The sequence below is a fragment of the Equus przewalskii genome, chromosome 25, assembly GCF_037783145.1.
Source record: "Equus przewalskii isolate Varuska chromosome 25, EquPr2, whole genome shotgun sequence".
In the NCBI taxonomy this organism is placed as follows: Eukaryota; Metazoa; Chordata; class Mammalia; order Perissodactyla; family Equidae; genus Equus; species Equus przewalskii.
Genome location: NC_091855.1, coordinates 11,900,470 through 11,920,803, shown reverse-complemented (window position 1 = coordinate 11,920,803; position 20,334 = coordinate 11,900,470). Strand labels below are relative to the sequence as shown.

Sequence of the window (20,334 nt, the reverse complement as noted above, 5' to 3'; positions counted from 1 at the left end):
AATGGCATGCGTGTTTGACAATGGCTTCATTAATCAACCAGTTCTAGACCTTTGCTAAGAGGGCAGATGTGACTTAATCCCAGAAGAAGGTCAATGTCTGAGCAGGGAAGGCGCCCACAGTCAGTGGGGTGCACCCTAGATGCATGGCTGGGTGTGGCTTCCCGCCCCACTGGGAAATGGGGAATCTGTTTGAGGGTTGATTTATCACCCAACTGTTCTAGTTAAAAACTCAAATGGCGATTTTCTTCTAAATGCAAATCATAGGCCCATTCATTAACTGAATTAATTTGAATGACAACACTGTAGAGAAGAAAATGAGGACTCTGAATTTTCATCACAGACCAGGCATCTATTTCTTTTTCCTTTTTTATTTTATTGAGGTCACATTGGTTTATAACATTGTGTAAATTTCAGGTGTACATTATTATATTTTAGCTTCCATATAGACTGCATCGTGCTCACGAGCAATAGTCTAGTTTTTAGCTGTTATCATACTCATGTGCCCCTTTACCCCTTTTGCCCTGCCTCTACCCCCTTCCTCTCTGGTAACCACCAATCTGTTCTCCTTATCTATGTGTTTGTTTGTTTATCTTCCACATATGAGTGAAATCATACAGTATTTGTCTTTCTCTGTCTGACTTATTTCGCCTAGCATCATACCCTCAAGTTATTCATGTTGTTGCAAATGGCACAATTTTGTCTTTTTTTATGGCTGAATAGTATTCCATTGTGTGTGTGTGAACCACATCTTCTTTATCCATTCATCCATTGATGGGCACTTGGGTTGCTTCCAAGTTTTGTAGGCCTCTATTTCTTAAAGAAAACACAAGGAGGAAGGGGAGGAAAAGAGAGCGCCAAGCCAGGCAGGATCCCTGAGGATGACTCAATGGCTCTTAGTTCCAAGAACATAAAATGACAGCACCAACTTCTCCAAAATGGCCTATACTTCTTCAGGAATGGTCTGAGACACGGGTATTCATACATGTATAGCCTTGGAACTAGAAAAGATATTTGAGCTCTCAATCCTCTGTTAAAACCCATCCAGTGACTCGCAGTATCCCTTCCCCTGGATTGAAATTCAAAGTTCTGAAAAAGGCTTCCACCACCCACCAGATCTGGCCTGCTCCCATCTTTGTCCCCTCCCAGGTTTTGGGAAGAAATCTCACATCTGTCATATTCCCAACAACCTCAAGAGCTCTCTGCCTGGGGACGCGGCAGGAGGTTGCTGAGACTGTCTTCTGTCTCCATGCCAAATGACACTCTTTCTGCTCTATGACACCCTTCAGGTGACACCCACTTGCTTTCTCAGAGAAGAAGGACATCATTTCAGTTATTTTAAAGAGGAGAAGAATTTTAAGTGGAGCACCTATGGGTATTTTATTATCATTTTACTTATTAATTAATGGATTCAAGATTTTTTCATATTACTAAGCCCTGATCTCATTCTCTCATATCAGCGCTCAGACTAGGCTGAATCACAGGGGGACACCCTCAAGCATTTATTTTGAATAATGAGACTATTCAATGAGGGAAAGGAGAAAATTAGAGACCATAAGAGAGTAAGTGGAAGTTCAGGAGGGAGAAGTTTGGGCGGGCATGAAGTTAAGAGGGTTTGTGGAAATCTAGGTGGGGACAACTCTTACCCCACCCCTACCCTCCACTCCTCCTTCCCTGGTGTGTCAGGGGTCCCAAGACAACCCCAGTTTTCATGTTTTGCCAGGAGGACTCATGACTCAGTATTTAGTCATACTCATGGCTAAGCTTCATTACAGCAAAAGGATATAGAGCAAAATCAGCAAAGGACAACCGGACACGAGCTTCCCAGAGTCCTGTCTCTGTGGAGTCATAAGGACACACTCAACTCCCCAGCAACTAACTGTGACAACACGTACGACGTGATGCTACAGGGAAGCTCGTCAGAGACTCAGCGCCCAGGCTCTGTTCTGGGGCTGGTCCTGCAGGCACCCTCTGCCTAGCACACCCGAAAATTCCCGACTCCCAGAAGGAAAGCAGATGTGAAGCATAAACCACAGTGTCTGCACAGTTTAGGCCCAGTGAGCCATTCTGTCAGTTAGGGTGGTGGAGCCCTTCTGAAAGCCGAGACCCCAGAGGCCGACCTTGTGAGCAGGCCTTGCAAAGATGGAGGTCTCGGGCCTGCAATATTGACTCCTATATTGACTCCTTCTGGACACCTTTCTGGGTCTGCTCAGTGGCCCTGCAACACTATCCTCCACCAAGAGTCCCACTCAGAGGGGCTGAGGCCACTGTGGGGCCTCTCAGAAGATGGTAAACAAATCTGTGTGGCAAGTCCTACATTTGTATCCATATACATCTCAAGTGACCTTCTCTTCCTGGGGTGTCAGAGCTTCTGACAAGATTTCCTTGCCACACTTCACCCAACCCAGCCTCTGCCTGCCTCACTCATCTTCGCCACACTCTGTGTGTCAGGTACACTAGCTGGGTGGGTTTAGTGTTCTGCCCGGCCTTTGGGTGTGAGTGTGGAAGCCTCCTGGCCACTCCCCACTCCAGAGGAGGAAGAGTTCATTCATCAGGTGTTTACTGGGTGTCTCAGGACATGTAAACGGGCCACAGAAACCACAGAGAGTGGGGTTGGGTACTGCCAATAGCCCCAGCAGGAAGGACCCTGATCTGAGAGTAAATCACTGCAAACCATTCCTAGAAGCACAAGGCAGGGGAGAGGAAGAGGCTCTGGGGCCTGGGTTCAGGTTCTGGCTCTGCTCTTTGCTAATTGTGGGGCCTCAGACTCCATGTTTGCAAAGTCAGGGCTGATAAGCTGCACATGATGCTTATTGGGAGGATTAAACGAGATACTCAACATAAAGTGCTAGTTCTCTTGCTTTTCGTCTTTCCTCCGTTCTAAAGGGCTCCAAATCATTCCCAGTTCTCTCAACAGCTAAATTCCACATTAAAGGCATTAGCAGACAGCTCTGTAGTGTAAACAATAACCCTGCCTCACCCTCCCTGCAAGGATTATCGACCCAGATGAGGTCTGTTTGCTCAGCAGGAAAAGGCTCTGAATATAAAGGCTCCCACAGAAATCCCAGGGCCCCAGAAAGCTGGACTGAAAAAGTTTAAGTAAGCTGAAGTTGAGAGTTGTTCATAATCAACAAATATTTATTATAGCTCTAGTCCTGGGATGGGTACAGTGGGGACCACAAGAGAAGTGGGGGACAAGAGCCGGTGGTCTTTGCTTGTGGGGAATCCGAGTTCCACCAAGAAGAGAAGCCTCAAACACTTGGGGCAACAAGACATGTGTACAGAATAGAATAAAATCGAAATCTTGGTTATAGGAAAACAGATTCTATCGGATGCTAGAGGAATAGTTAGGGAAGGGGCACAATGTTGGCTGGGCCTTTGTGGTCAGCAGGCTCTAAGAAGGCCCCTAATAGTCCCATCTCCCGGTATGCAAACCCTTGGTCATGCCCTCCCATGTGGGCTGGACTTAATGACTTGGTTCTAACAGACAGAATCCTGCAGAAGTAATGGGATGTCACTTCCGACATTAGGTTACAAAAAACCGTACTGTCCATCTTGGGTGTTTACTCTCGCTCGCTCACTCACCCTGAGGGAAGCCAGTTGCCATGTTATAAGATGCCCTAAGGAAAGGTTCACGTGGCGAGGAACGGAGGTAGGCCTCCTGCCAACAGCCTGCAAGGAACTGAACACTGCCAATGACCACACAAGTGAATTTGGGAGTGGTCCCCCCTAGTCGACATGAGACTGCAACCTTGGCTGACGGTTTTCAACCTTACGAGAGACTTTGAACCAGAGGCATCTACCTAAGCTGCATCTTGATTCCTGACTCACAGAAACTGTGGGATAATAAACGTTTGTTGTTTTGAGTTTTGGAGTGCTTGGTTATGCAACAATAAGCAACTAATATAGCTGAGAAGGATGCGTAGGATTGCAGGGGGCGAGGGTGTGGGAGGAAGGCACGGTAGAGGGGGAGAGGGCCGGAGAGAGACAGGGAGGGAATGAATATGAATGAATTTCAAGCGAACACTTGGGTGAGAAAAACTACTGAGGAGTCCAGCTCCTGGTTAAAAACGCATGTGTGACTGTGTGATTTTTCAGGCCTGACCACAGGCAATTACTGAGGCTTTGCCCGGCAGCCTGGAGAGGCTGCCCTCCCCACAGCAGGCTCATAGGCAGCCCGTGCATGGCGGTCTCTGGAGGGAGTGCAGTCAAGGACTCAGCCCCCTTGCTGGCCATGCTCTTCGCATATTTACACTCCTTGCCCAGAGGCACCTTCGTTCCCAGGTCTCTCCTTCTGAGGCCTTGGGCGGAGGTCCTCTTCAGGCGCCTGTCCCTGTCTCTGCTGGGCCCCTTGATGGGGAGGGGGTAGGGAGGAAACTGTGAAGACACTTTCCCTTCTCTGACTCAGTACCCAGTACTTTTCCACTCCTAGCCCTTCCCCCTCACGCTCCCTCCACCTCAGGGTCCACAAAACCGAAGTCTCTTATTCAGCAGCTCCAACAGCTAGACAACCCGCACATCTACGCTGATCCACCTGAACACGGACTGGCGTGCAGTTCCAAGGGGGAATTGGAACAGGGGGAGGTGGCACCTTTTCCAGTATTAGACTCTTGCTTATACCATCACAGTAAGTGATTAATGGCTTAACTTTTTCATTTTAGGCTTGTTGCTTTCATCAGCTACTCCCACACCTGTCAGATCAGTGTTCTCTCTCCCAGCTCAGCTGAGCTCCTGGCAACTATCACAAAGGTACGGAGGGACCAATGTTTGTGGCCTAAGCTGGACTCCAGCTGGAGAAAATGAGAAATAAGAGCTCCAGAAAAGCTCAGCCCATCACTGAAGATGAATTCCATAGGAGACCAAAGCTCCTGGATGGAAATGATGGATACAAAGTATGTTCCTTGTCATCTAATTGTCATCTTCACTAAGTCTTCACTTGTTTTTTAGGGCTTCCTCTACTTACAGACAGCAACCTCTGCCCTCTAGAGACCCTGTTGCCTGCTGACTTTGCTGTGCAAAATATGCTCCTTGGACCGGCAGTATCAGCATCACCTGGGAGCCTGTTAGGAATGCAGAATCTCAGGCTCCACTCAGACTTGCCCTAATCTGCGTGCTCACAAGATTCCCAGGCACATTACAGTTTGAGCAGCACCCGTCTAAGACAGGCCGACAGACTCACACACTTACAAACAAACAAAAATAAAGCCCTAAAAAGCTTCCATTAATATGAGAAAGTTGAGAATTGGGAACAACTAATTAACCAGTCATTCAACTTTTTAATTTATTAATTTTAAGAAAACATTAATTGAGCATCTGCAGTGGACATACAAAGCTGGAAAAAAACCGGCCTTGCCTCAAAAGAACTTATAGACAGAAGGACTGTCAGATATGTAAACAGCCAGAGAAAAAGAGACGTTATTGGTACAACTATGGAAGTATTTACAGGTACAGAGGGCCACAAAGCAGGAGACACAGCACTCCACAAAAAGGTGTGGAGGGCCAAGAAGAGCTTCAGTTGGGTCGTGTAACATGAGTAAGCGTTAACCAGGGCATGGAAGGACATTCCAGGCTGAGGTTTATAAACACTGGGCCCATTTGGCAAATAGCTTGGTGTGGCTGGAGAATGGGAGTGCAAGTCGGGTTTGGCAAAAAAAATGATGCTGAAGCAGGATACAGTGCAAACTTGTGAAGGAGGTATGTACCCATGTTAAGGAATTTGGATTTTCTCCTGTAGGCATCTGTGGACAACGTCTTAGGTTGCTTTTGCCTGTAAGTAACAAAAGAAGACCAATAAGTGGCTTAAATTATAAGGACATTTAATTTTCTCTTATAATAAGTAGAAAGCTTTAGGAACTCATCAATGTAGGGCTCTGGGTCAACTTCCCTCCACAATCACAATATGGGAGTCCAGGTCCCAGCATCATGGCTTCAACACACAAAATCCCAAAGCAAGAAAAAGGGACCTTCTCTCACTCTCGTCTTTTATATTAAGGAGGAACATGTTCCCCAGGATAGGTGAGGAAGAAATTTCCTCTGCCCTCTAGGTTCTTCTGGTTGGTCTAAGAATTAAATTGACATGAAACAGAATAACAGGAGGAAATCAAACCAAGTTTAATAACATGAGTGTATGGGAAAAACCCAGGAAAACTGAGTAACTTGCCAAAATGGCTGACACAACCACCTTAAATACCATCTTTAGCTAAAGACAAAAGAGGATATTGAAGGTAGTGGTTTGGGAGTCCAAAGGGAATTCACATGGAGATGGAAATGCAAAAGTTTGGTAAACAAATGTTTGCCACACCTTGTAGAGACAATGGGACACAGAGAGGACTTTGATCACACGGGCCCTGCTAGGCTCCTCCCTGTCTACCATGCCTAGTTCATATCACACTATAGTTATTTACGGTGATAACTCCTTCCTGGTACAGGCCTTCTATCCTAAATTCTTCTAGGCAGCTGGGAGGAAGGTCAAAATTTCTTCCTCAGTCTTTTGTTCTTAAAAATAATCAAGCCAAAGAGACTCATTTTAGGGTGCCAAATTCTGCTCCCCTACCCCAGAAACCCTCAGAAGTCTTCCCCGCAAGTCCAGTTGGTCAGAACTGGGTCATATGTCAATGCCCTGGCTTCAAGGGAATCTGGGAGGGTGACTATTTGGCACTTTTAGCATCTTTCACAGGAGGCCTGCTCTGCCAGCAAGGAAGAAACGCACCAGGAATGGCTGAGGAACAGGCAGCTAATAGTATACACCACTGATGGGTGTTAAGCAGGAGAACCACGTGATAAGATTTGCACATGGAACACAGCTCAGGTGGCAGCATGGAAGAAGGACTGGATGGGGAGATAAGACAGTAATAGCAAGATAGGTTGAAGACAGATCAGTGGGAGATGGTAGACCATTAGCGGCCCCTGGAGGAGCAAATTTCTCCATGCGTCCGAGTGAGACATCTCCTGGAACCCACAAAAATAGTAGAGGGGCACTTTCAGGGGCTGAGGTGCTACATGAGGGGATGACTTCTGTGTTACTACAATCCCCATAATACCATCTCAAGCTGCCAGCTGAAGAGGCCTGGGGAAATCAGGACTCCATAAGATACAGTGGAATTCATTTCTCTTAAAATTATGACAGTTAAAACTAAGTAGCTTTATGTTAGAAAACTCAAGAAGGCTTTCTTGGGGCCAATTGATGCAAATGTTTAAAAGGGTTTATAGAACCAGATTTCCAGAAAGCCTTTCAGCCCAACCATTCAACAACTATCATATGAACAGGTTACTTGGAAAGATTTTTTTAAAAGGCTAAGACATAAACCTCTGGCCTTTGAGAGCTTGTTCCTGGTTTGAGGGAGGAGACTTACATGCATAGATAGTGCAAGATAGTGTTCTGATTAGGGACTTGTTGTGATTGGAAGGGACTAAAGCCAATACAAAGAAAGCCACAGGGGGACAGGAGATTGTGAAAACTCATGCCAGGCAAGGGAAGGAAATGAAGTGAAGCAGAGTCTCCGAGCACCAGAAATCACCAAGCACCGAGGCGCTCTCTCCCTGTCTCTGGGGAATGTGGTCGCTTCTGCCCATGTGTCTCTGTATTGATGCCATCCTTCTGCTTCTTTTAAAACTAGCCTTTTCTGCTTACTGTGTCTGCACAAGGCCCAACACGGCCACCCTAGAACCTGGATCTATGCAGTCCTCCAGCTCCAGCACCTACTGCCAACCAACCACAGTTTCAGGGGTTGGAACCGGGCCACGTCGTTGGCAGATGATCAGTGTGTGAATGGGGCTCCTCGGGTCAGGGGTCTCTCTCTGCTCTGATCAGCTGTACAGGGGGCTCAATCAGGGTAGGCAGAGAAGCGATACCGGATGTGCCTAACATAGCCAGCCAGGATTCAGCACGTGCTGAAACGGATACCCAGAAAGCCTAAGGAGCTCGGGGTGGAGAGTTTGTGGAGCATGTGAGGGGACAGAGGAGGAGTTTTTCTTATCATGAGACTCGGAAGTGGAAATACTACACTCTTTTTCACATTCTCTCTGTTTTGTGTATGTTTTTCCAACATGACAGAGTCAGACCCCAAAAGCAGGGACATGTAGAGCATCTGATTCTTCCCAGGGCCACAGAGGAGGAGCAGCAGGGTCACGGGGAACCACGTTTCTAAGGCCATATCTTCTGAGTGTTCAAGTCACTCCACCCCTCGGAACCTCATTCCGTCATCTAGAAAACAAGCGGCTTCACTAAATGACTTCTCAGGTTCCTTCCAGCTGTGTCATTCTGAGACTGTGGGTGTTTTTCTTAAAGAGAGGGGCCGGAAAAATAAAGAACTGAGGAGCAAGTCTTTTCGTTGTAGAACGAGGGCATCATTACTCATTTGCTGAAGTACCATGTTGCGTCAGCATTAACCACCTTTCGTGTTTAGAAAATAATGTGGCACTAGAGGAAGTAAAATCTTAACTCTGAAGTGTAATTTAAAAAAAATGACCCAGAAGGAGAAGTCTGACCCCTGCTGCAGTATTTTCTGGTGGCAATGGAAGAAAAGATGCTGCAAAACCCTCTGTATGTGATATCTGGAATGATAACTCTCCGCGTCACCAGCTAGAAAAAGCTGAGGGCAGCTCCAGGGTCTGGAGCCTGAGAGAACTGTGGTTGATGAGGCTGAGTTGCTCCCAAGTGACTCTGAGGTTAACAAACGAACTGAGGACTGGAAGGATGGGATTGCAGTAAACTGATCACTGGAGGGTGAATGGAGGAGTAGTTATTACCATGGACCTCTGAACTTGCACTTGGACTCAATCTCTCAGCCTAAAGCACAAGCCCCCTGGCCACTTACCTAGAAGAAGGTTCCTGCCTTGGAGCTCTTGCAACCACTTGACATCCATCAGGGCCCAGCTGTCATTCACGACAAGCACACTGGACTCACTCACATGGGAGTAAATTAGCTTGACCTTTAGGAGAAAAGGGAAATATGTCACCTTCCTAACACAGGCAATAGGCAGATGGCCACAGTTATGAAGAATAACCCCACCGTACCGCTTTTCAAGGAGATAGAAAAGGGCCCTAAAAAAGAGCTGGGAATAAAAAATCGAGGTCAGAGGAAAGGCACACAGCATAAAGTTTAATTCCCATCAGCTTCCCATGATGCTCTCACAAGTACAATTTTCTCAGGATCTGAGTTCTCTCCTTTTCTTTTAACCTTTCTTGGACATCCAATTAGCTTAAAAAGAGAGCCAGGGTCTTTTGTCTCATTAAATTGGATTTGGCAATCCATCTCAACATCTCCCTTCCCTGGGAAGTACCTTTCCCTTCGATCCTTCCCTGTGTGCTCCCTCCTCCAAATTCTGCCTAACGAGACCATTCACCCCAGCTGGGCACCCCGCATCACATGCCCCACACCCTCCCCTACCCCGTCAAACCTTCACAAACGGGATGGGCAAGAATGCAGAATTAACAAGAATCCTTTGTTTCTTCCAGTATGACTTGCAGAACACAATACAGAGTTTTACAGCAAGTCATATTTCACTCTGGAACTCTGGAACTCTCTGTGAGGAGATTGGAGAGGACCAGGGCTGAGAGAACTCCTCTTCTGAGAGATGGTGACACCCCAGGCCCTGAATGACTCAGTCCTTCAGTCTTCCCATTGTCACTCCCTCCCCCATCCCACCCTGTCCTTCTCCACCTTCAGGAACCACCCCCCAGAACCTGCATCAGACCTGGCTCAGTGCAGATGGTCATTAACTGTGCAGATAAGTTCACATGAACCCGATGCTCTTGCAGGGCTTGGAGAAGCAGCTGCGGTAATTACAGTGGATTTCTGGAATGGAAACTAATGGTGCAGGTTCAGATCTAAAACGCTTTTGATTCTCTTCATCATTAAAAGGCCATTAGAGGTACAAAATATACATTACTGGACATCAAGTCTACATTGATGTAAAAAGAAATTAGGCTGATAATTGTTCCCAAGGCCATCATCTCCAGTGAGTGAGGGCACACGGCACCCTGTGCAGTTCTACAGAAGGGCTTTCATTGACCCTGATCAGTTCAGTTTAGACAATATTGATTAAGCAAGTTCTATGTGCCATCCTAATCAGACATCTACCTCTGTGACTGCCCTGATTTAAACTGTGACTTTCAAGGACCTGCACTCTGGTTCACACCCTGAGCCCCAGGAAAAAACTTGCAGGCCTTGAAAGACCACAAAAATTTGTGGCAACAGCAATGAAAGGGACCACATGACTTAGTGACCCCAGCAAGAGAGGCAAAACCACAATGTGTAAAATGATAAAATAGAGACTGCAGAACCATCTGATAGAGTGCTTTGCACGGAATAGGTATTCAATCAATATCAGTTTAATTAAGAAATTAACCAATGACCCAAAGGATTCTCTCTTTATAAGCTTCACGTAAGGAGAGGATTAGTCCATCCTTATTGGCTTAGATTCTAACTACCCCTCCCAAACCACCACCAAAGAGATTCTCATCCAGATTTACCATAGGCTAAGCCCTCCTCGCTTCACCCAGTACGTCCACATTCCTAATCATCCGGCAGGGCCCAGCAGATCCAGCTACCACCCCCTCAAGTCACCACTGCACCCTGGCCTGGCTCCTCATTGTCACTACCCTACATTTGTCACCCAGGTGTGAGGTTAGGTGACAACACACAGTCCTATTTCCAGGTCCTCCAAGATGGTAAAGAGGATGAGGGAAATATTGAGGTGGGAGAGAGGGCCACTGCTTCTCCAGAAGAAAGACTGAGGGTGGGAGACAGTGCAGAAGTAAACAGTGGCGCAGAGAGAGGGGGAGCAGATTATCATATAATGGCACATAGCTTATCAGCTCTCACATCCTAGGCGAGAATATCTTCAGAGCATGCCAGACCCCATCACTGCCAAAAAAAGAAATAGGTAAAATGACTGTAAGCAGTACAGGTTTGAGCTGTAACCAATACAGGTCTCTCAGAGCCCTTCAGCCTCAGAAGCTGGGGCCAAGAAATGACCAGAGTGAATGAAGAGGGTGATGAGACCAGGGATAAGAGGTCATTCCTAAAGTGCTGGCCATCCTTGTATCTGGGGCCACCTTCAGAAGATATCGCTGGGTTTAATGTCCACCAACAGGGAACCAGTTAAATCAATGATGGTACAGCTACAGGTGTTTTAATATCTGTATATACTGATACGGAAAGATCACCAAGAAAGGAGTATAAATGCAAAGGGGTATAAACATAGTAAAATGTACCACCACTTGTGTAAACAAGGAGTGAGAGGAGTGCATAACTTTATGTCTTTGCTTCTACATGCATACATTCTCTCTAAAGGACATGGAAGAATCCAGCAACACTGGCTGCCTGTAGGAAAGGAAGGGAGTGGCTGGAGGTCTGAGGTAGGAGGGAGAATTTTCACTTTCATATCTTGAAAAGTTTGAATGTGAATATTGCTTATTCAAAATACAAAATAAAATCATGTTTAAATGAATGGGGAAGGGAACTATCATTTATTGAAAGTCTATCAGGAACTTTGCATACATTGTCTAAAATTTACTTCTCTCAATCCTATTGAATCCTACTTTTTATTTTTATGTAATTTTTAAACTTACAAAAGTAATACATATTCAATGCAGAAAATATGAGAAACTCATGCACATATGAAAAAAACCCAGCTATAATCCCAACTACCCTCAGAGATAACTACTGCTAAAATTTTGGTATAAAGCCTTTCAGTCACAGAGTTGTTTTTATAAAAATGGAATCACAGTCATCATACTGTTTTGCAACTTGCTTTTCTCACTTCTCACCATATTGTGAACATTTTCCCATGTCAACACTATTCTTCTACATGATAATTTTAAGAGGATGCGTGATATTGTTTAATACAGAGGTATCATAATTTATTTAATGAATCTCTATTTAAAAGTAGTTATGAACATTCTTTTATATGTACTTTTAGATATAGCCCTGATTATTTTATAATCTCTTTTTTTTTCCAGAAGAGTTAAATAACTGCATAATTTCACATGACTGATAAACAGTATGGCTGATATTAGCACTCAGTACGTCTGCCTCCAAAATTGGAGTTCTTTCTGCCACCTCACACTGCCTGAGTCTGCCTACTAGATAGCAGATTTCCCTGACTTGCTTTATGGAAATGTTATAAGTATATATAGTTATAAAGTGATTGTAAGTTTCTTCCACCAGGAAGATGTTTGGACTGAACATGACAGCTTCCTAGAGGTAGGGGAAGTAAAACTTGATGTTCCCAGAGCTGTGTAAACCTCCCTTCTTGAAGGTGAGACTTGGGGAAGCCATCTGTGCTGAGCTGTCTCTCGTCAATCCAGCATAATCATCGCCCTCGCCTAAAATCTCTGTGCTGCGGGAGGCAAGTCTGGAATTACATTTCTGAGGACCTCTCTTCCTGTATGGTTCTGGGGTGTATTCTGCCAATGAGAAGCACTTATGGGAAATTTAAGGCAGAGAAATTATTTTTCTCTGGTGGTAAGTGGGGGCAAACATAGAGGCGGATGGCGGAACCCAGGTTCAGGCTGATTTCCGGGCATGCGGTGGCGCAAGCAGCTGAGATTGAAAGTGGCTTCTTCGAGATCCCAGCAGGCTTTGATTTTGTAGCCTCTAGCAGTGGCTTCCCTGACCTTTACTCTTCCAGTTTATCCAATGATTCCCTAGGTCTCTAATTCCTTGTATTAAACCTTCCTACTTAGAACAGCAAGAGTGGCTTTTGACTCTTGACCATCCATTAGCAAGATTCTAGATGAGAAACATGTTCCTTCTGGAAATCAGGAAGAATCTTTATTTTTGGACGCCCTGCCCCTCACAAAAAGACTTATGAAGCTAGTGTGCTCGTGTGATTTCTTCATTTGTCACTGTTCAAGTCACTTTTCAAGGATATGCTGCATTCTTTTTCAACAAACATTAAAAAAGCAGCTGCCAAGTGTCAGACACCTGGATAGTGCCGGGGATCAGAGGTGCACACATAGTCTAGGGGGAGAGGCGGTCAGAACAATCAACAATACAAGTCAGATGCCAGCGTGCTAAGAGCCAACTAACCGAGTCTCTTCTGCGCCCTGAGGAAACTCCATAGCGTCCAGGTGTCGTCTCTCTTTGGAAGCCTTCCTACCTCCATAAGCAGAATTAAGAGTCTCCTCCACGGCGCTTCCAAGCTGACTTGTACACACATTCCTCCAGGAGAGCCTCAGATATGAAACCTGTTAGAGCAGTTTGGTCAGTCTCCATAAGACCAATCTTCTTGAAATAGGAGTGTGATCTGCTTATCAACCTGCTTATCTAGGAGCCGTATATAGGCTCACTTAATAAAAGTTTGTTGAGTGAACAAATGAATAAACGACTATGCCTCCCACAGCCCCGTTTTAGCAGCTGACTCAGGATTGTACGTTCTTTCATCTTAAAATGGGAATTCTGTGCCCCGTGTACATGCTGGAGTATAAATGGTGTTGAGCACATTAATTTCCTTAATGTTCGACCAATGAACACTTGCTAGAGTCATGAATTACTGCATACTTCTCTTTTTCTGAATATAAACTTATGCTAATGCAATTATTTTAATTATTTAAGGATCATGCATGCATAAAGATAAGGACTGAAGGGAATAGATAAAAATGAAAATAGTTTGTTACACAGGAATTTTTATGTTAGTCTATGAGTGAACTTGTTCTTTAATTTTGATTTCTGTTAAGATTAAACTGTTTAGCAATCAGTCCCTTTTAAAAACGGCTTGTCACCATGGTGGCCTCAGCTGGGCCCAGTTTCCTCAGCCTCCCTCTGAGGGGAGATTGGAGTCCCCTCTCTGCCTTCCACACAGCCAGTCTGCCAGCGAATCCTGCTGGCTCTGCCTTCAAAACACCCCCGAGCAGGACAATATTTCAGCACCGGGACCCTCTGGCCTGACCCCCATCACCTCTCACTCAGAAGATGATAACAACAACAATAACATCAAATCCAGAAGCAGCATTTGCTCACTGTGCTGTTACAAGTGTTTTAACTCATTTAATCCTCACAACAACCGTACATTCTAAGTGTTTCACATTTACCATCTCATTTAATCCTTACAAATACCCTAGGAGGTAGGTACAACTATCATTCCCATTCTACAGATGAGGACACTGAGACGCAGGGATTATGTAGTTTGCCCAAGGTCATGCAGCTGGTAGGTGGCAGAGCTGGCATTGGAAGCGGGCAGGCTGGCTCCAGAGGCTCTGCTCTTCATCCCCAAGCTCCAGACGATTGCAACGTCTAACTGGTCTCCCTGCTTCTACCTCTGGCCCCCCAGGTTATTCCCAAGGCAGCTACCAGAGTAATCACTTTATTATGTAAGCCAGATCATGTCATTCCACTGCTCAAAACCCTCCAGTAACTTTCCATGGCCGACGCCATCCAGTCTTCCGTGACCTCTTTCACCTTTTCTCCTGGCATTCTCCTTTCCAGTCACACTAGCTCCCTGATGTTCTTTGAACAGACCAGGCAGGCTCCTGCCTCAGATCCTTTGCATTTGCTGTTCCCTCTGCATGGAATGCTCTTCCCATAGCTAGGCACATTCCTCACTCCCTTATCTCCTCCAGCTCTTTGCTCAGATGTCGCTTTCCAAGTGAGGCCTTCTCTAACCCTCCTATTTAAAAGGTTACCCCTCCACCTCCAGTGAAGCACTCTCAAACCCCTTCTCTTATGGTAATTCTTCTCATTTGACGTAAGTTCCATGTGTTTATTTATTGTCTGTCTCCCTCCACAATTATAGGTTCCATAAGAGTGGGAATCTTTTTCTGTCTTCTGTTCTATCTCTAAGGCTTAGAACAGTGTCTGGCACATAGTATGTACTCAATAAATATTTGTTCAATGAATAGTTTCCAAGCTCCTTCCAACTACTGCCATGTTCCTGGTAACATCACATTTAAAGAAACCAGTGAGCACTACTTTACTGCTCACTGGGCATACACGCTGGCAAGGGGGATTGCCAACTACCAACTTATTTGTATGGGAAGAAGGGGAACTAGGAAGGGGGAGGAGCTCTGGGTCATCAAGCACAGCCAGCCTCAGCTAGACCTACTAAGACTTGGCCCTGCGTCATTAATCATATCAGTCTATTAAGAATATACTTTAAGGGGCCGGCCCCGTGGCCGAGTGGCTAAGTTCGCGCAGTCTGCTTCCGCCGCCCAGGGTTTCGCTGGTTCAAATCCTGGGCGTGGACATGGCACCTCTCGTGAGGCCACGCTGAGGAGGCGTCCCACATGCCACAGCTAAAAGGATCCACAACTAAAAAAAAATGCACAACTATGTATCGGGGGGCTTTGGGTAGAAAAAGGAAAAATAAAATCTTGAAAAAAAATTATAAAAGAAAAGAACATACTTTAAGAATGAAAAAAAAAAGCCAGTTGTTCTATCAAAGCTTATTACTTTTTTGCTGGTAGCTGCTTCCACAAAGATGCTTGGGATTGACTTTCCCAGGCTAGGTGGCATAGCCTAAATCTGTGAATAGGACCAGTGCTGGGTTCTAGAAGACCTTTGGAGGGTAGGGCCAACGCCAGGGTAACTCATACAATCTCAGATGGCCTGGTTTTCTTAAGAATTGGTTTTATGTCATGACTCATAGGGAATTGTCTTGGGACACTTGTAGGAGGGGCTCCAAATGGACTTGGAAGGCTTGGGCCCAGGAAGCCATGAGACTGGAGTAAGGGACTAAAGAAGAAAGAGAGTTTGGGAAAAGCAAGTAGAAAAGAACACTGTTGGGGCAGAACAATCAATCAGCTGAGGAGGCATCTTTTTAGGGGAGCTCCTGAGGTACCCACTGGAAATACAAAGTGTCTTAGTCTAGGAAGTATGAAGCATGAGGGACTTTAGGGGATAACGTCCTCCTCGTTCCGGGACAGCCTCTGCCAGTTTTGCAGCCTCCTTGAGAAGCCAGGAAGGGATCAGAGAATCAACCTGTGGGGCTCAGAGGTCCTTCTTCCCCAGGCAGGCCATGAGGGGAGCTCAGCTCTTCCTATATGCTTCCAGCTCACCTGGGCAGACCCCCAAACAGGGGCAGCTTTGAAAGGCCTATTCTGATGGCCAATTGCCCCTCACTTCAACCTCTCCTCCTCAATTTTCACATCTTTCAGCCCTTTATCCTTGTTCGTCCACTTGCTAGCTGTGTGAGTTTGAACAAGTTACTTAAGTTCTCTGAGCTACAGCTTCCTCATCTATATAATGAAGTATATTAATACTTAGCTCATGGGATTGTTGTGTGGATCAAATAAGACGTGTGTAAAGCACACAGTAGGTACTCAATAAGTGAGTGGTGGCTGCTGCTGCTGCTGATAATAAAGACGAAGATGATGATACCAGGAACAGGAAGAAGATAGAAGGGGGCTCTTTGACAGAAATGACCTTAGGATCTTCCTGGAGGCTCATAGTCCCAAGCCACCAGGTCACTTTGAGTTAAGGCTGAGTACACCAAGAGAGGAATGTGTGCGGGTGTCATCATCCCAGATCCCCCCACTTGGTCCCTCCTCTACCATGCATATACTGTGCACTGCCCTGAACTGCCCCATCTCACATCCTTTCCTCTCCATCCCATTTCCCTATGAAAGCAGCAGAAGATGCAGATGTTATGGCCCCTTTGGGCTCAGTCTAATGGCCAAGCTCGTAAGTGCTCAGCACCATGCTGGCAAATGAGGCAGTAGGGATGCATAATGTTTAAGCTCTGGTTATATTAATAAGGAGACACAGCCAAGTGATAAATAAGCCAACTCAAGAAGAAAAATAATATTAGGGAGGATAATATGGAAGAATAAAGAAAAGACTTGAGGTGGAGAGGAAAGGAGGAGTAGGATAGGGAGTTGGGAAGGGGAGCAGATCTCAGCTCACCTCGGCGGGAGCCTGCAACGACAATGGAAAGAGCACAAGCTTAGGAGTCTCACCCAGGTATGAATTCTGCCTCAGACACATCAGCTACGTGACCTTGGAAAAGTTGCTTAAACTCAGTTTCCTCATCCAGAAAAATGCGACTAACAAGAATATGCCTCCACTAAACTGCTGTGAGAATTAAATGTTGTAAAGAGCCCAGCACAGGTCCAGGAATGTGGTAGGTGCTCAGCAAACATTATTTTCCTCTGCCTTCTCTGAATTCCCATAGCCGCACAGCCAGGCTCACAAGAGGTGCCCCGGACCCAGCCCAGACTCTTAACCTTATCTTCATCTTGGGGTAAAGAAAGGAGCTGAGCCTCGGGGCAGCAAGGCAGATAGGAAGGCCAGGAAGAAATGGTCAGGGTTAACTCTTGACTCCAGACAGCGCAAGTGCTGCGCATGCACCAACCCAACTGCAGTGAGCACCAGGCCCTTGGGGTACAAAGATGAACAGAATGTGGAGTCTGCCCCAGAGGATCCAGAGTGGAGAGGGAGGGACAGACACATAACCATAACAGCTATGGAGAGAGCAAGGCCTTCACTTACGATATCTATGCATTTGGATTTCAAAGAATCTGCTGCTTTACTGTCCCCACCATCTAATTGGATTTGGGGTTTGGAAAAAAACTCCTCACAGTTTCACCAGAAGTGTGAGCCAAGTGTGATCAAAGTGTAGAGGAGAATAAGGAATTCTCTTAGGAGAGTCAGGAGGAGGCATTTGAACAGGATACCAACAATGATGAGAGCTAACATTTATTACTATTGGCTGAGCACTAACATGGCTGGCACCAAGTGCGTCACACACATTAACTCATTCAATCCTCACAACAGCCTTATGAGGGAAATATTATTCATATTTTACAAGGATAGGGTCACACAGTTTGAAAGTAGCAAAGCTGGGATTTGAAGCCACAGGGTCTTATTCTATATCCCACATCCCTAATCTCTATGCCAAATGGCCTCTCTGAATCTTGAAGAATAAATATTGTGGCCATTCTGAGATCCAAGGCCAGTTTTTCTCCTCACTGGAACCACACCCAGACCAATAGAGATCGGATCCTCCCTCTACGCGTGCCATGCTCATTTAGCACCAACTCTATCTAAGGCTGTTTAAGACTCAGAACTGTGGGACTTGTGCGGGGAGCAGTAACCCATAGCCCCTTTCTCCACCCGTGAGCTCTGTTTTGCTGTAATTCTCCTTGGCTCCAGAGCCTAAAGAGTGGGATATTTGGAGTTGGGACAGTGAGCTGGGCTTCTTTTCTCATTCCTGCTCCTGGTGGGCAGGAATGGTGGGACCTGAGAGGTTCAAGATGGAGAGAAGGACTCAAAGGTTTGGAGGCTCAAAAGATCTCCCAAAGCAAGAATGCAAAGTGACGCAGCCACTATGGAAAACAGTTTGGAGATTTCTCAAAAAATTAAAAATAGAAATACCATATGACCCAGCTATCCCACTACTGGGTATCTATCCAAAGAACTTGAAATCAGCAATTCAAAGAGACCCATGCACCCCTATGTTCATTGTAGCATTGTTCACAATAGCCAAGACGTAGAAGCAATGCAAGTGCCTATCAGCTGATGACTGGATAAAGAGGATATGGTGCATATATATACATACAAACACACACACACACACACACACACACACACACACCTGGAATATTACTCAGCCATAAAAAAGATAAAAATGTCCCATTCACAACAACATGGATGGATCTTGAGGGTATTACGTTAAGTGAAATAAGCCAGATAGAGAAAGACAATCTCTGTCTGACTCCACTCATATGTGGAAGTTAAACACATGGACAAAGAGAATATATTAGTGGTTGCCAGGGGAAAAGGGGGATGAGGGGTGGGAACAAAGGGTGAAGTGGTTCACCTACAATATGACTGACAAATAATAATGTACAACTGAAATTTTACAAGGTTGTAAATTATCATAACCTCAATAAACAATAAAATAGGAAAAAAAAAAAAAAGTTCTCCCAAAGCAAGGGTTTCTTCTATTTCAAGGGCGAAACAGTTCTCCAGCTGTAACCTTAGATGGAGCAGATAAAGCGGAACTGCTGTGATAGAAGTGGGATCGGGAGTTTAGAGCCCCATTCAGTCCACATTCTCTATATCCTCTCCCAGCTTCTCAGGAGGCTCCTGAAGCCTCTTCATGGAAGTGGTTTAAAAATCCTGTCATAGGTAGAGCACCGGCAAAAAGCCTGATTGTGCCCTCTCCTCGGCTCTGCTCACTGAGGAGGACTGGCAGCATTTGCAGCAGGCAAGTCAGGTCAGGAAGCAAGGGAGTTATCAATTGTTGCTGTCATTTGGAGCCTTGATGAGCATTTATATGACTCTCTGCCCTAACATGTGCTCTGAGTTGCCTGGAAGAGAGGAGAGGCATAGGTACTGGGGTGGGATCAAGGAGAGGGGGGTCAAAAAACGTGGGCCACGTGCAGGCTGGGAGGAAGTGGGATGGGAGTGGAGCAGATGACAGATATTTTCCTTGTGGCAAATATAGGAGAGGCCAAGGATAAGTGGAGCTGGAAGAGAATTAAGTCAGAGAACCATTCAGAGTGAATGAAACCCTCACATTTGGCTTTATCCCAGATGATTAAGGACACCATCATTAAATCTGCTCACAAGGACAACCTTTACAAGGGCAGGGGAAGAGCAGACTTTGGACCTTTCCCTGTCCTGTGTGCTCTTTCCCAGAATGGGGGTCCAGCACGCCTTCTATAGGTGATATGTCATGCTGTCTAGATATTACTTCATGCCAGTACTCATTCTCCATGGGAAAGTCCAAAATATTGAGGCAGAATTGCAGGCTGGTGAAGAGACACAGCTTGGGAGTCAGACCTGAATTTGACTCTTGGCTTTGCCTCTTAGAATTTGTTTGACTTAGTCAAGTTACTTATTCTTTAAGGTTCCTCCTCTACAAAATGGGAGCAGCACTAATTTCTCCCTCATAGGGTTGTTGTGAGGAATAAATGAGTTAATACATATAAAGCGCTTAAAACAGTACCTGACATATAGTGGTTATTCAATAAATGTTAATTATCATCATCAACATTACCGTCATCATTAGAGGTACTTAATTATAGCTCTAGATAGCCTAAAAGGTCAAATGACTACTAAGAGCTTCCTCTCATGTCTAAAATAGCTAGGCTCAAAATCTGGTTTGCCAGATTATGGGCAATTCAATACTGTCCTTTTTTTTTTTTTTTTTTTTTTTTAAATAATAAAGGCTTATCTCTCAGTCACATCACAGTCTATTGCAGGTTTCTCAGCAAAGTGTGGGAGGTGGTTCTGTCCCGTGAAGTCATTCAGAAGTCCAGGCTCATTCACCTGGGCTCCATCATTGCCTAGGAGTTGGGAGTTCTTCACTACTTTTTTGCATCCAGCTTGAAGGCAAGTGATGAGAGAGGATCATACAGAACACGGGTCACACTTGGAAGAGGCTGAC

The 20,334-nt window shown here is 45.5% G+C and overlaps 1 long non-coding RNA gene across 1 annotated transcript; it reads right to left on the bottom strand.

Moving 5' to 3' along the window:
* Window positions 1–5,253: 5,253 nt before the first annotated feature.
* On the bottom strand, window positions 5,254–13,140 carry LOC103550206 (uncharacterized). Its single transcript, XR_544706.2, has 3 exons — window positions 13,035–13,140; window positions 8,814–8,928; window positions 5,254–5,764 (listed from the first exon to the last, which is right to left on the bottom strand). It is a non-coding gene; the product is annotated as an uncharacterized lncRNA (long non-coding RNA).
* Between the last annotated feature and the right edge of the window lie 7,194 nt (window positions 13,141–20,334).